Source organism: Lontra canadensis, unplaced genomic scaffold (genome assembly GCF_010015895.1).
Source record: "Lontra canadensis isolate GAN:19392208 unplaced genomic scaffold, GSC_riverotter_1.0 scaffold69, whole genome shotgun sequence".
NCBI lineage: Eukaryota > Metazoa > Chordata > Mammalia > Carnivora > Mustelidae > Lontra > Lontra canadensis.
Genome location: NW_022631063.1, coordinates 8,138,009 through 8,151,367, shown reverse-complemented (window position 1 = coordinate 8,151,367; position 13,359 = coordinate 8,138,009). Strand labels below are relative to the sequence as shown.

Sequence of the window (13,359 nt, the reverse complement as noted above, 5' to 3'; positions counted from 1 at the left end):
TTTTTAAAGTTGTATGATACAATTTAGTTCACTATTGGGCTTTTACAGACTTTACCAAGAAGCCAACAAAACTGATGGTAAGTTTGTACTTCCCAGCCAGCACACTGTAATCACATTGTTAGATAATTCAAAATACATTCTGTAGTCAAATAAGTATGGGAAATACTGAGTTGTACAGTTAAGAGGCTTCCTCAGTTCAGGAATGATCTTTTACTATCACAACATTCATTTAAGGATTCCTAAAGGCAGGGTTGGAGGGTGGGTGTAGTTTCTCAAACTAATTTGATCAAGCAACTTAAAAAATGATAATCTACAAACACCTACTAAAATACTAATGTTTTATGGAGTAAAGTTTGGAAAAATCAATTGTACTGTGTCCCTAATTTCTAGTAATTGAAACCCGTTGTATAAAAGTGTGGTAATTATTACTCACTGTTAAAATACGAGTTGGCCCTTTCAGAGAGAACCCAGCAGAGTACAAAGCCCTGACTAGGGAAAAAGAAATCTGGGTTCTAATTCCTGTGTCAAGATCCCTGGTCTCTCTCTCTCTCTCTCTCTCTCACACACACGCTCACACACACACACACACACACACACACACACGGACTGGAGATATTTCTACAGTATTCTGGTTTTTAATTTTCCTCACCTGTAAAACGAAGGGATTGAGATAAACCATTCCTAAGGTATCTTCTAGTTCTATATTAAAAAATGTATTCTTTATTTAAACTGATAAATTCATTTTCTGTATTTTCTGTGAACAGTTCATGGATAATACCTTCAAAATACATCTATATGGAGAGTATAAGCAATATCTCATTTAAAAAATATCACATCAGTACCTGGAGACAGGAGACTATAATGATACACTTATTTGTGTGCATATTTGTTTAACATATGTCTCCCACTATGGAATGTGCATTCCAAGAAGGCAGGGATCAGAGCTGCTTTATTCTATACTCTCCATCAGCACCTAACCCTAGGAGCTGGTATGTTGCAAAGTGCTCAATAAGTATTTGACAAGTTGAATGAATAAAAGAATAACTAGTAGATCCTCAAATATGAAGATCAGCAAGAATACCCTTAACATTAACATTAAATTAATGAGCTTTTATTTACTTATTTATCCCCCTACTTTCTAAAAAAATTGACATATAACATATTGTTTCAGGGGTACAGGTCTGTGAATCATCAGTCTTACACAATTCACAGCACTCACCATAGCACATAATGAGCTTTTAAATAACACTTCATATTTTAAAAAATGCTTTTATAATTTAATGAGAATTTCACAACCATTTGAGCTAAGTGCTTTAATTGTCCCTATTATATAGATGAAGAACCTGTAGTTCAGGTAAGGGACTTGGCCAGGGACCAGGTGACTACCTGGCAGAGCTAAAACACTGACCCCTTTTGGTCTGACTTCAAATCCTTTGTCCTCCTCTGAAACTTGACACCCTCTATACCCTTTGGTTTCTGTGCATCAGGCCAAGGAACTCATTCCTGTCAGCCTAGGCAAGTCCCAGCGGTTCTGAGATACCTAAATGACAGATGGACTCTGAGGTCCTCGAGGAGTGAGTCCTGGAAAGGTTTGAAGACAATCGAAGGAAGAGAGTTTAGCTGTCACATTACTATGGGCTTTCTAATTTCTACCCTATAAGCCCCAACATGGAAATGAAACCTCTTAAGAAATCTTCTCACTTGCATGGCTTTGTAGGATCCAAAAATCAGGGGCAGACATCTTCCAACTCTCCGCTGAGGGTCAGCTCAGCAGTCTGAGCCCCTCCTCGTTCAAGCCCTTGGGAGAATCTAAGGCAGCTCAATACAATGTTTATATGTATTACTTGGTTTTATAAAAGCAAGGGTGGGATGGGTAGTATCCATAGGCAAATAGATTAGAAAACACCTGATTAAGCAAATACTTGACTAAAGCAGATTTCTTTCTCAAGAGGCTTTCCAGAACCTTTAGCTTAATGCCATGCACAATGAAACTCCACTAGTAGAAAACAACACATAGCATTTCCCAGATGTAATTTTAGAATGGCACCCTTCTCCCAGGGAATATGTTGGAGGCCTACTGGTTCCTATAACATGCCTTAGGAAATTCTAATCTGAGCAGCCCTTATTTGAAACAAATCCCAATCTGCTATTATGGGCCACTGAGGTAGCTAAGCCTGTTGTGTCTGCCTTGGCTCAGGTCGTGATCCTGGGGTCCTGGAATCGAGCCCCTCATCAGGTTCCCTGCTCAGAGGGAGTCTATTTCTCCCTCTCCCTCTGCACCTCCCCCTGCTCATGCATGTACTCTCTCTCTCTCAAATAAATAAAATCTTTTTAAAAAATAAAATAAAAAATGGTATACTTTTCTTCAAAAGTCTAACTGCCTCAACTCCTTTGCAGCAATTTATCTGACATTTTGTCATCTGCTTCAGGGACTTGAGACTGGCAGTCAATGATAATGCTCCATAAGCTGTCACTTAATGAAATAAGTAACAAGCACAATAATAAGGAAAATCACAATAATAAAAAATAACCAATGCTTATTGTATGCATATATCTCACCAGGCATCGGTCAAAGAATGGATACATGGACATTTCATATAACACTTCTAACAGCCATGTGAATTGGTTATATTTTTATACCCATTTTACAGGTGAGGGAATCGAGGATCAAGAAACTAATGACTTGGTTCATGTCATAACTAGTGCATAAATAGTGCACCATAATTTGACAAAGTACAACATCCATTCATAATAAAAACCTCAACAAATTAGGTTGAGAGGGAGCATACCTCAACATAATACAGGTTATACATATGAAGAACCCACAGCTAGTACCATCCTCAATGGGGAAAAACTGAGAGCTTTCACCTAAGGTCAGGAACAAGACATGAATGTTCACTCTCACCACTTGAATTCAACATACTACTAGAAATCCTAGCCATTGCAGTCAGACAACAAAGAAATAAAAGGTATCCAAATTGGAAAGGAAGAAGTAAAACTTTTCATTATTTGCAGATTACATGATACTACATATAGAAAACCTGAAAGATTCTAAAAAACAACAACAACAACAACAACAACAACAACAACAACAACAAACCCTGCTAGAGCTGATAAACTCAGTAAAGTCACAGGATACAAAATCAATGTTCAGAAATCTGTGACACCTCTATACACCACTAATGATGCCGCAGAAAGAGAAATTAAGAAACCAATCCCATTTACAATTGTACCAAAAATAATGATACCTAGGAATAAACTTAACCAAAGAGGTAAAAGGCCTATACTCTGAAAACTATAAAACACTGATGAAAGAAAGTGAAGATGAAAAAAGAAATGGAAAGACATTTCTATGCTCATGGATTGGAAGAGCAAATATTGTTAAAGTCTCTATACTACACAAAACAACTATACATTTAATGTAATTCCTATCAAAATGCCAACAACATTTTCCACAGAACTAGACCAAATAACCTAAAATTTATATGGAATCCCAAAAGACCCTGAATAGCCAAAGCAATCTTGAACAAGAAAAGCGAAGGTGGAGACATCACAATTCTGGATTTCAAGTTATATTACAAAGCTATAGTGATTGAAACAGTATGGTACAGGTATAAAAACAGACATGGAGACCAATGGAACAGAGTAGAAAACCCAGAAATGAACCCATAACTATCTGATCAATTAATCTTTGACAAAGCAGGAAAGAGTATCCAACAGGAAAAAGAACAATTTCTTCAAAAAATGGTGTTGAGAAAACTGGACAGTAACATGTGGAAACGAAACTAGACCACTTTCTTACACCATACACAAAAATAAATTCAAAGTGGGTTAAAGACCTAATTGTAAGACTTGAAACCATAAAAATCCTGGAAGAGAACACAGGCAGTAACATTTTTTGACACTGGACATAGCAACTTTTTTCTAGATATGTCTCCTGAGGCAAAAGAAATGAAATAAAAAATAAACTACTGCGACTACTTCAAAATAAAAAGCTTCTGCCCAGCAAAGGAAACAATCAATAAATCTAAAAGACAATTTATGGAACAGGAGACTATATCTGCAAATGACATATCCAATAAAGGGTTAGTATCCAAAATATACAAAGAACTTAAACAACTCAACACTCAAAAAACAAATAATCCAATTAAAAATGGGCAAAAAACATGAACTGACATTTCTCCAAAGAAGACATCCAGATAGCCAACAGACACATGGAAAGATGTTCATTATCAGTTACCATCAGGGAAATGCAAATCAAAACTATAATGAGATATCATCTCACACCTGTCAGAAAGGCTAAAATCAAAAACACAAGAAATAGCAAGTGTTGGCAAGGATGTGGAGAAGGAGGATCCCTCCTGTACTGTTGGTGGGAATGCAACCTGGTACAGCCACAGTAGAAAACAGTATGGAGGCTCCTCAGAAAGTTAAAAATAGAACTACTCTACAATCTAGCAATTGCGCTACTGGGTATTTGCCCCCAAAATACATAAACAACAATTCAAAGGGATACGTGCATCCCTATGTTTATCGCAACTTTATTTATAATAGTGAAATTATGGATGCACTTGTTCATCAACACATAAATGGATAAAGACAATTTGGTGTCTATACATAATGGGATATTACTCAGCCATAAAGAAGAATGAAAATTTGCCATTTGCAATGACATGGATGGAACTAAAGAATATATACTAAGCAACCTAAGTCAGAGAAAGAAATACCATATGATTTCACTCACATGTAGAATTTAAGAAATAAAATAAATGAGCAAAGGAAAAAAAAGAGGGAGAGAGAGAAGAAACAGACTCTTAACTATAGAGAACAAACTGATAGTTACCAGAGGGGAGGTGGGTGGGGGGATGGGTTAAAGAGGTGATGGGATTAAGGAGAGCACTTGTCCTAATGAGCACGGGTGATGTATGGAATTGTTGAATTAAAATATTGTACACCTGAAACTAAAACAACACTGTATTTTAACTAACCAGAATTAAAATAAAAACGTTAAAAAACAGCACAGCGTAAAACCTGCTGACATAGAAAAAGAGATTCCAAAGGGAAATTATTGAATTAGGCAAGGATTTTCAAGAGCTCATTAGACCTTCTGAGAAATGCTTGATAGTTAATGGGACAGTCCTATGCTGCCAAAGCACCTCCACACTGAGTCCTTCACACTGAGTCCGAAGATTAATTGGTCAGAAGAGCAAGGTAATGGTACATCTTAATCCACACTAGTCTTAGCACCACTAATGCCTAGACAACATTGTCTTGTGATGTGAGGCAATGTGAAGTATTTGACATTTATATTTTTTGTTTCAGTCAAAAACATTTAACTTGAATGTAATCAAAGCTTTCAATCTTCCAGTTTACCTAGAACACAGGGTATCTAGGGATACGCTAAGACCACAAAGAATCAAGCAAACAAATAGAGAAGGTGAGCTATAATTAGCTCAGTCTCTTAAAAAGTCAATGTCATGAGAAAGTGAGTATTCTCTATTAAATGAGATTTAGGGACATAACAACTCAATGCAAGGTAATGACCTGAACAGGATCCCGGCCTGGACAAAGAGGTGTAGGGGACATTTTTAGGACAGCTGGAAATTTGACAATGAATGGGCATTAGATGATATTAAGGAATTATTCATTTTTATTTGTTTAATTTTTTTAAGGAGGCTCCTTGCCCAATGTGGGGCTTGAACTCACCACCCACAAGAACAAGAGTTGCGTGTTCCACTGACTGAGCCAGCCAGGTGCCCCAGGACTTATTCATTTTTAAAGTGTGAGATTATTTTGAATCTGTAGGAAAACTAAAAAATATAATACTGTCCTCAGCCTCCATTAGGAATCACATGTTAAACAACAGAATTAGTGACTATGTCTATCTATCTATCTATATGTAGAATCTATCTACATATGATTCTCTGCATATTCCAGGGGCTCCTCTAGCCTCTCAGAATCCATGACTAACGTCTTAAGCAGATTGCCTCCAGGGCTCAGCCCCTCTGCTGCTTTGCTGCCCTCAGTTCACTCAGCTGTGTGTTCTCTGGGAGACAGAAAAAATCTCACTCCTCACTGACAGTACTTCTGCTGGACATCTGCCCTGGAAAAGTCCCCCCAAACGAAACTCACATAGAATTCTTTCTTAAACCCTGATCCCAATGTGACTGGATGAGAGGCCGGGTGCCGGCTGGCTCAAGGGAGTGGGGCTGCTGAGAACGCCCCAGCATCTCTCTTCTACAGCAAGGATGCATGAGGCCAGCTGGCTTTGTCATGCTGGGCTGGCAGCACTCAGTGAAGTCACCACGCTCCCAAACTGGGTCTCCGCTTTAATAGGCTCCAAAATTCAGTCTGCCAGTTCTCTGAGAGGTGATGATTTTTTTAGAGTGGAGTTGTATTAACCAAACTCAGAAGAGTCATGTTTGAAAAGTAGAATGCCAGCGTGTGATTTTACAGTGTGTGGTATAATCTGGACCATACTCTCCCCTTCACTAGTTGGCTGAAATAATCTGGAGACAGATTTATGCATTAGAATTAAAACAAAGGAAGCGGAGTACTCTTTGAGCACTGATCAATCAATCTAGTCTTGTAACTGACCTTTTTTCTACTTTAGGGTTAGAATCAGTAACTTTTTTCCTGGATGGGAGTAGAGACACACTAGTCACACTCTGACCTTCTATTTTATAAACTTCATTTAAATTTCTTTTTGCAGTTTTTATTAACATTGATGAAATCTGCAAGATTATGTCTTACTTTTATCAATTATAATTTAGAATGGCTGGTAGACAAATGAAGAAATCCATTAGTCTTTCATACTTGAAAGCACATTCTAATTTCAAAACAGGATAGATCGCTGCTAATTCATTGTGGGTTGATTTCTGTTAGCTTCCTGCTGTCTCTAGATTTGGGAGTAGTTCTCATCGTAAATTCGTGTCGTCCATGACAGCCCTGGGAGAAAGGCTAATCAGCATAACCAAGCAAATTTGTTCCTGCTTCTTTGATAGCCCTGAAAAAAGAATCTGTTGTATATGGAGCTCTTAATAAGAAGAGGCCAATTTTTTGTTCCCAAGCAGCAGCAGTCAATCCACCCTCCCAAATATATGCTCAGACCAAGATATTTTAATATTATAAGATCCGCATGAATCTTGAGAGAGAGGCACATTTCAGACAAATAAGTCATACCACTTTCCTCATGGAAATTACCATGAAGGATAATAGAAAACATAAACATCTTTGCAAATGGTTTCAATTAACTTCAAGGTAAGGTAAATAAAGACATTTAAAACATGACATCAGAGCAAAGGACACTGGCCTTTGTAAAAGATCCTGTGCTGATCTGAGTGTTAACAGGACTTCCATACAAACTGGCCACAGATCGAACCTCAACTGGCCACTGAAGCATTCTTATTTAGTTCTTATATGGCACCTGAACATTGTGAGGGCTGCGGGTGTACCAGATCCAAATCTCCCCGTATTGTCACTGTGCATCTACTCCTCCCAAATCTGCATCAGCTAGATATTCACTGCATATTCTCCTTACTGCTTGTATTTATTTAAACAGCTCTGAAGACACAGAGGATTGGAAGACAATATGTTCTACAAAGAACACAAATTATCACATTAAGTTTAAAGGTACCCAGAATGTGTAAGATAATGCATATTGTATTATAAAACTTAAAAAGCTAGGATTTCTAGAATGTTTTTGTGTTGTTTGTTTAAGATTTATTTACCTAGTTGAGAGAGATAGAGGAGGGGAGGGGCAGAAGGAGAGAGAAACATTAGCAGACTCTGTGCTGAATGCAGAGCCTGATGTGGGACTCCATCCCACAACCCTGAGATCACAACCTGAGCTGAAACCCAGAGTCAGATGCTCAACAGACTGAGCAATCCAGGAGCCCCTACAATGCTTTTGTTTGCTCTTCACCACCATCACAACACATCAGCATTTGCCAAGCCCCCACTGAACCTCCTCAGGGCTGTAGTCATACTTCTGTGCTTTTACCTGGAATGGCGTCTCCTGTCTGGCCATTGCACCTTCACACTTTAGCTTGGGTGTCCGCTCCTGAGAAGAGTCTTTTCTGCCCACCCTGGCCACCTCTTCCACTCTGGGTCGAGTTGGAGCCTCCCGGTACATTCTACAATCTACTGAGCACAACCACACTGAAAACTTGGTGCAGTAACTAACCCATCTGCTGCCACATCCTGACCAATGAAAAGGGTCTGCAGATCAACTACTGAAGGTCAGCTTTATCACATTCTGATTAAGGGAGGGAGGGCAAAGAACAAGCCACTTGGTTTTTGAGATAGCAGAGGTGTTCCTATTGCTGTGTTCATCAGTTTTGTCTTTTCTTCTTTATATTTTATTACTGAAAATGCTCCAAATTCCCAAAAAGGTCTGAATATTCCCCCATCACTAATCAATGAAAGTGGAGTAATCTTTGACTTTCTCTCCAAAGTAAACGACTAAAAGGACTGGTGGCAAAATGTTTCCTTTTTCTTTCTCTGATTTAAAAAGGTTTTTTTTCTGATTAAAAAAAGTCATGTATTTATTTTTATACTCTCTAAAATAGACACTCAAGGAGAAGAAAATAAAGCTCAGGGATGTTTTCCATACACAGGTATAACTCCTGTTAATATCTTGCTACATATCTTTTCAGTTGTTTTTCTATGCATATAATATACATTTTAAAAAACAAAGGCTTATGATATGTTTGCCATTTTAACTTCCATTTGGTAGTTACAAGCATCTTTTGATGTCTTTTGCGTAATATGCACATAAGTAAATATGCATGTAAGTCACATTTATGGCTTTATAGTATTATATTAGGCAATTATCATAAATGATTTAATCTCTTATTTTTAGAAATTTGTTTCCAATTTTATGATATTATCAATAATGGATCATGAGTTATTCCGTGCATATAATTATGAATACTCATGTAATTATGTTCTTGGTTGAATCTTAATTGATGCAGTTGGGTCAAAGGGTAAACAAATTCTTTACCTGTTTGTTTGCTTTTAAAGATTTTGTTTATTTATTTGACAGACAGAGATCATAAGTAGGCAGAGAGGCAGGCAGAGAGAGAGAGGAGGAAGCAGGCTCCCCGCGGAGCAGAGAGCCCGATGTGGGGCGCGATCCCAGGACCCGGGGATCATGACCTGAGCCAAAAGCAGAGGCTCTAACCCACTGAGCCACTCTGGCGCCCCTTCTTTACCTGTTTTAAAGCTTTTGAATTATATCACCAAAATCTTCTCTAAAAGACAACAAAAGCTAACATTCATACTTGAAAACTATGAAAGGACCCACTTCCCATATATCATCAATACTGGCGATTATCAGTCTTTTTAATCTTTGCTTACCTCTTTAGCCAAAAAAATCGGGAGGTGTACCTCATTATCAGTTTAACTGGGATACTTTAGGAATTTGTTGATGCTTAAAGAAGGAAAACATTATTCTTGGGCTTTGGTATATAACATGAAGGAAACACAAAGAATACAGAAGAAGTGAAAACAAAGAATAATCATACAAAATAAGATCACCAGTATTGCAGGGAAAAAGGGAAACAAGAAAGAATGATCACAGCTTTTGTGTTGTTTTTCATTAGGTTTGGCCACTTGGTAGCTTTCATAAAGATTCTGAAGGCACGGCCTGTATCCTAGTATCCCAATCGGTATCACCGCTGAATAAGTTGAATATTTAAGTTACTTAAATAGATCGGTATTTGTTTGTTCTTGGACACATAATTAGGTTAAGTTTTAGAATATGGCTCAAGGACAAATTCATCAAAAGGACTAAAAAAACCTGATACATGTTTCATAATGCCACTGCTCGAAGTTAGCACTACTAGTTAGATGTATGTACTTATGCTAATTTCCCAAGTCCCACTGAGTCCTTTAAATCTGATATGTTTGCCTCATTGCTTTTCCCCAACCATAAGCCCAGACAGCTTTAATTTGCCAGTTCTTGTATTCTTATTTCTTTTTTTTCTCCTTTACTACTTTATGGCAGGCAGCTGTCATGCCTTTTTTTATTCTGCTGAGAATGCTTCCCTTATTGGAAAAAACGACATTGAACTAAGAGCCCTTAAAATAACCCATACTTAAAGTAACCCATAAAACTTACTTCAGTTCTTTGTCAGCAACCAAGGGAGCTAAGAGAAAACCGGCCTCAGACCCAGGGATGAGATTCAGATGCTGTAGTGAGGAGGAACGCTGTGACCTGAAGAAGTACACAGCCATGGGCCGAACACACTTTACTGTGCTGAGACTCTGACCGGATCATCGTGTTTAATCCTCGTGTCAGGGCCAGCAGCCTAGGTCCTACTAGGGTCCCCTCTTCACAGATGAAGCTTGGGTTGATTGAATAATCTGCACAGGTGGCATCCAGACATCCTGTTCCAAACTCAAATCAGCATCCTCCAGCACCTATTTTTATTTTTATTTTTTTAATTGGACTCTTTCATATAGTCACACAATCATATTTGGGATCTCAAATGTTGCTTAGAGTGACTAATATTTAATTCTAGATAACTTGCCAGGGAGTAGATTAAATTAAGTCCAACTCCATCTAGAGATACCCCTTGATCCCTGAACTGCTGACCTTTTATTTACCTTGTATCCATGGATTAACGTTAAGATAATGTACACTGTACCACAGTCAAGATTCTAATTTGGTGGAAAGACTTCTTAAGATTCTGTATACTTATAAATACAACATACATTACATGGGCAATAAAAGGTTCTCAATGACCTCCCAGACATCATTCGTTCATTCCACAAATATTTATTGAGTACATTTGTCTCTTGCTATTATTGGGGCTACTGCAGTAACAAGGAAATCTAAGATTCCTATCCTCTTAAGAACCTACATTCTCGTGGGGGAAGCAGACAATGAACGAAAGAAAGAAGTAAATATGCCAGCACATTAAACAGAAATGCCAAAAGAAAATTGAAGCAAGAAAGGGGCATAAGAGGTGCTGGAGGCAGGGTCTGCAATTTTAGATTGAATGGCTACAGCAGATGATATCTGAGTAAAGCCCTTAATAAATAAATAGGAATTGATGTCTTTGGATATGTTTTCAAGCGAAAGCTCCTATCGGCTAAAAAAATTACATGTTACAGCATGTAGAGGCCAGAAGGCTACTGTAAACCCTGATAAAATTTAGCAACATACTTTATGATATATATTTATGATATACATGTACATATTCATGACATATTAGTTCTAGAGCACTTGGGCTGGTGCTAAAACACACCCACCTAATGGTCTATTTTGAATTCTAAGTATATAACAAATAATTTTTTTGGTGTAAGTTTTTTCAAATACTTCATGGGGCATACACTAAAAAAAATTTTATATAAAATTCAGATTTAAGTGAGTATCCTGCATTTTTATTTGCTAAATATGGCAACTCTAACTCAGGCAAATCAGTACCTCAGATTCTTCATCAGGAAAATATGAATAAAAATTCTTGCCAAACTGAAGGTGTTTTTAGGCAGAATGAAATGTAAATATAAGACAAAAGGATTTTAGAAGAATTGGGAGATATATGCATGGTCAGAATTTAGAAACACACACATAGCAAGGTGTTATATTAGTCTTTATAATTCTGTACTTTGAGAGACAAGTCCCTCAATGGGGAAACTTCAGGCTTGACAGAAGGGAGAAGGATAATGACAGGTATCTGGGGTGGCTTCCTTTCTGGAACCTCCGTCTCTACTTTGGGTGGGGTCATAAGGTGACTTGTGGGTTGAGTTAATTTTGAGTTACAGTTCTAGCACTTTGAAGACTGAATTAGGCCAGGGCACAGACTCATGGAGACAAAGGAAACTTCACACTGTTTTCACGCTGTACGTGGCAAAACTGAGGCCTGAAAGGCTGACGTGACTTATCTAATTCAAGTCAGAGGAAGAGACAAGTCTAACATCCACATCCTTTGCTTGATGCTCTCATCACCAGTACACCCCCAAAAGAGAATATTTAACCCAGTTTTCCTCTTTGAATTCTGAAAGCAAGGCTCGGCTCAGAGAATGAGAAGCAAAAAATCCTGAAATAAAGTGCATGATAAGCATGGTCTTAATGATAGGCCCAAAGACAGATGAGGGAGGGGGCCGGAGGGTGGGGAGGAACAGTTCAGGGAATTAAAAAAAAAATAGGTGAAAAAGCCTCAATAAGAGTGTGGCAGTCAGCAGTGTCACAGTGGGGAAGCTCAAGGACAGACAGCATGCAGGGCAATGCTGACGTGAAGACACATTTCGGTCTGGATTGAGAGGAAATGGGATCTAAAGAGAAAGTGACTGATGAAGTGCCCAGCCAACGAGTAGGAAGCAGCCCTGACTTGATTTTTTTAAATTTTAACTTTTTATTTTGACTTAATTTCATATTTATAGTAAAGATGAAAGAACAACAGAAGGGATTCTGTATATTCCCTAGCAGATTCTCCAAATATTAGCAGTGTACACATTTGCCTTATCCTCTCTCCTCTCTTTCTCTTGGTACATGGATACTGATATCCCATATACACAAAAAAATACATATTTTTTTCTGAACTATTTCAGAGTCAGTTGGATCTGATGTTATTTTATCCCTAAATACTTCAGTGTGTGCTTCTTAAAAGCAAGGGCACTTTCACATATGACCATAGTACAGTAACCAAAAAAATCAAGAAATTAACATTAATACATTCTATCATCCAGTGTATAGAACACTCAGACTTTGTCAACTGTCCCAACAACATCTTCCTCTACAGAGAAGAAAAATTCTGGACCATACACTGTATTCAGTTGTCATGTTTCTCTAGTCTCTTTTCATCTGGAACAGTTCCTCATCGTCCTTTGTCTTTCATTTGGAAGCCTACAGGTTAGTAATTTTGGAAGAGGTCTGTTTGGTTTGTCTGCTGTTTCTTCATGAGATTCAGGTCATGCACATTTGTCAGGAAGTCCACAGGAGTGAGGTTGTGTTCTCCTCAGTGCATTGTATCAGGAGGCACATGCTGTCAATTTTTCCAGTTATAGGTGATGCTAACTTTCACCATTTGGCTCAAGCACTGTCTACCAGATCACACCCCACCCCTACTGTAATTGCTAAGTATCTCATGGAGATTTCCTCAGGGAGTATGTGAAAAGCTTGTTATTCCTTAAACTTTCATCTACTGGTTTTAGCACCCACTGATGATTCTTGTCTGAAACAATGATTATTTTGGTAGTTGCCAAACAATGATTTTCTGTTTTCATCATTCCTTTTACATTTATTGTTTCACATTTTATTGCAAAGAAAAGCTTACACTGTTACTTTCTTTCATCCTCCTCCTTTCTCTCCTTTCCTTCCTTCCTTTTTTTCTATCAGTGTGGATTAATGGA

General features: G+C 38.0%; 1 protein-coding gene across 1 annotated transcript in view; it reads right to left on the bottom strand.

The window, feature by feature from the left end:
* Positions 1-13,359, bottom strand: part of MYO3B (myosin IIIB) — a 224,515-nt gene that overhangs the window by 93,121 nt on the left and 118,035 nt on the right. The gene's annotated exons all lie outside the window — the stretch shown is intronic.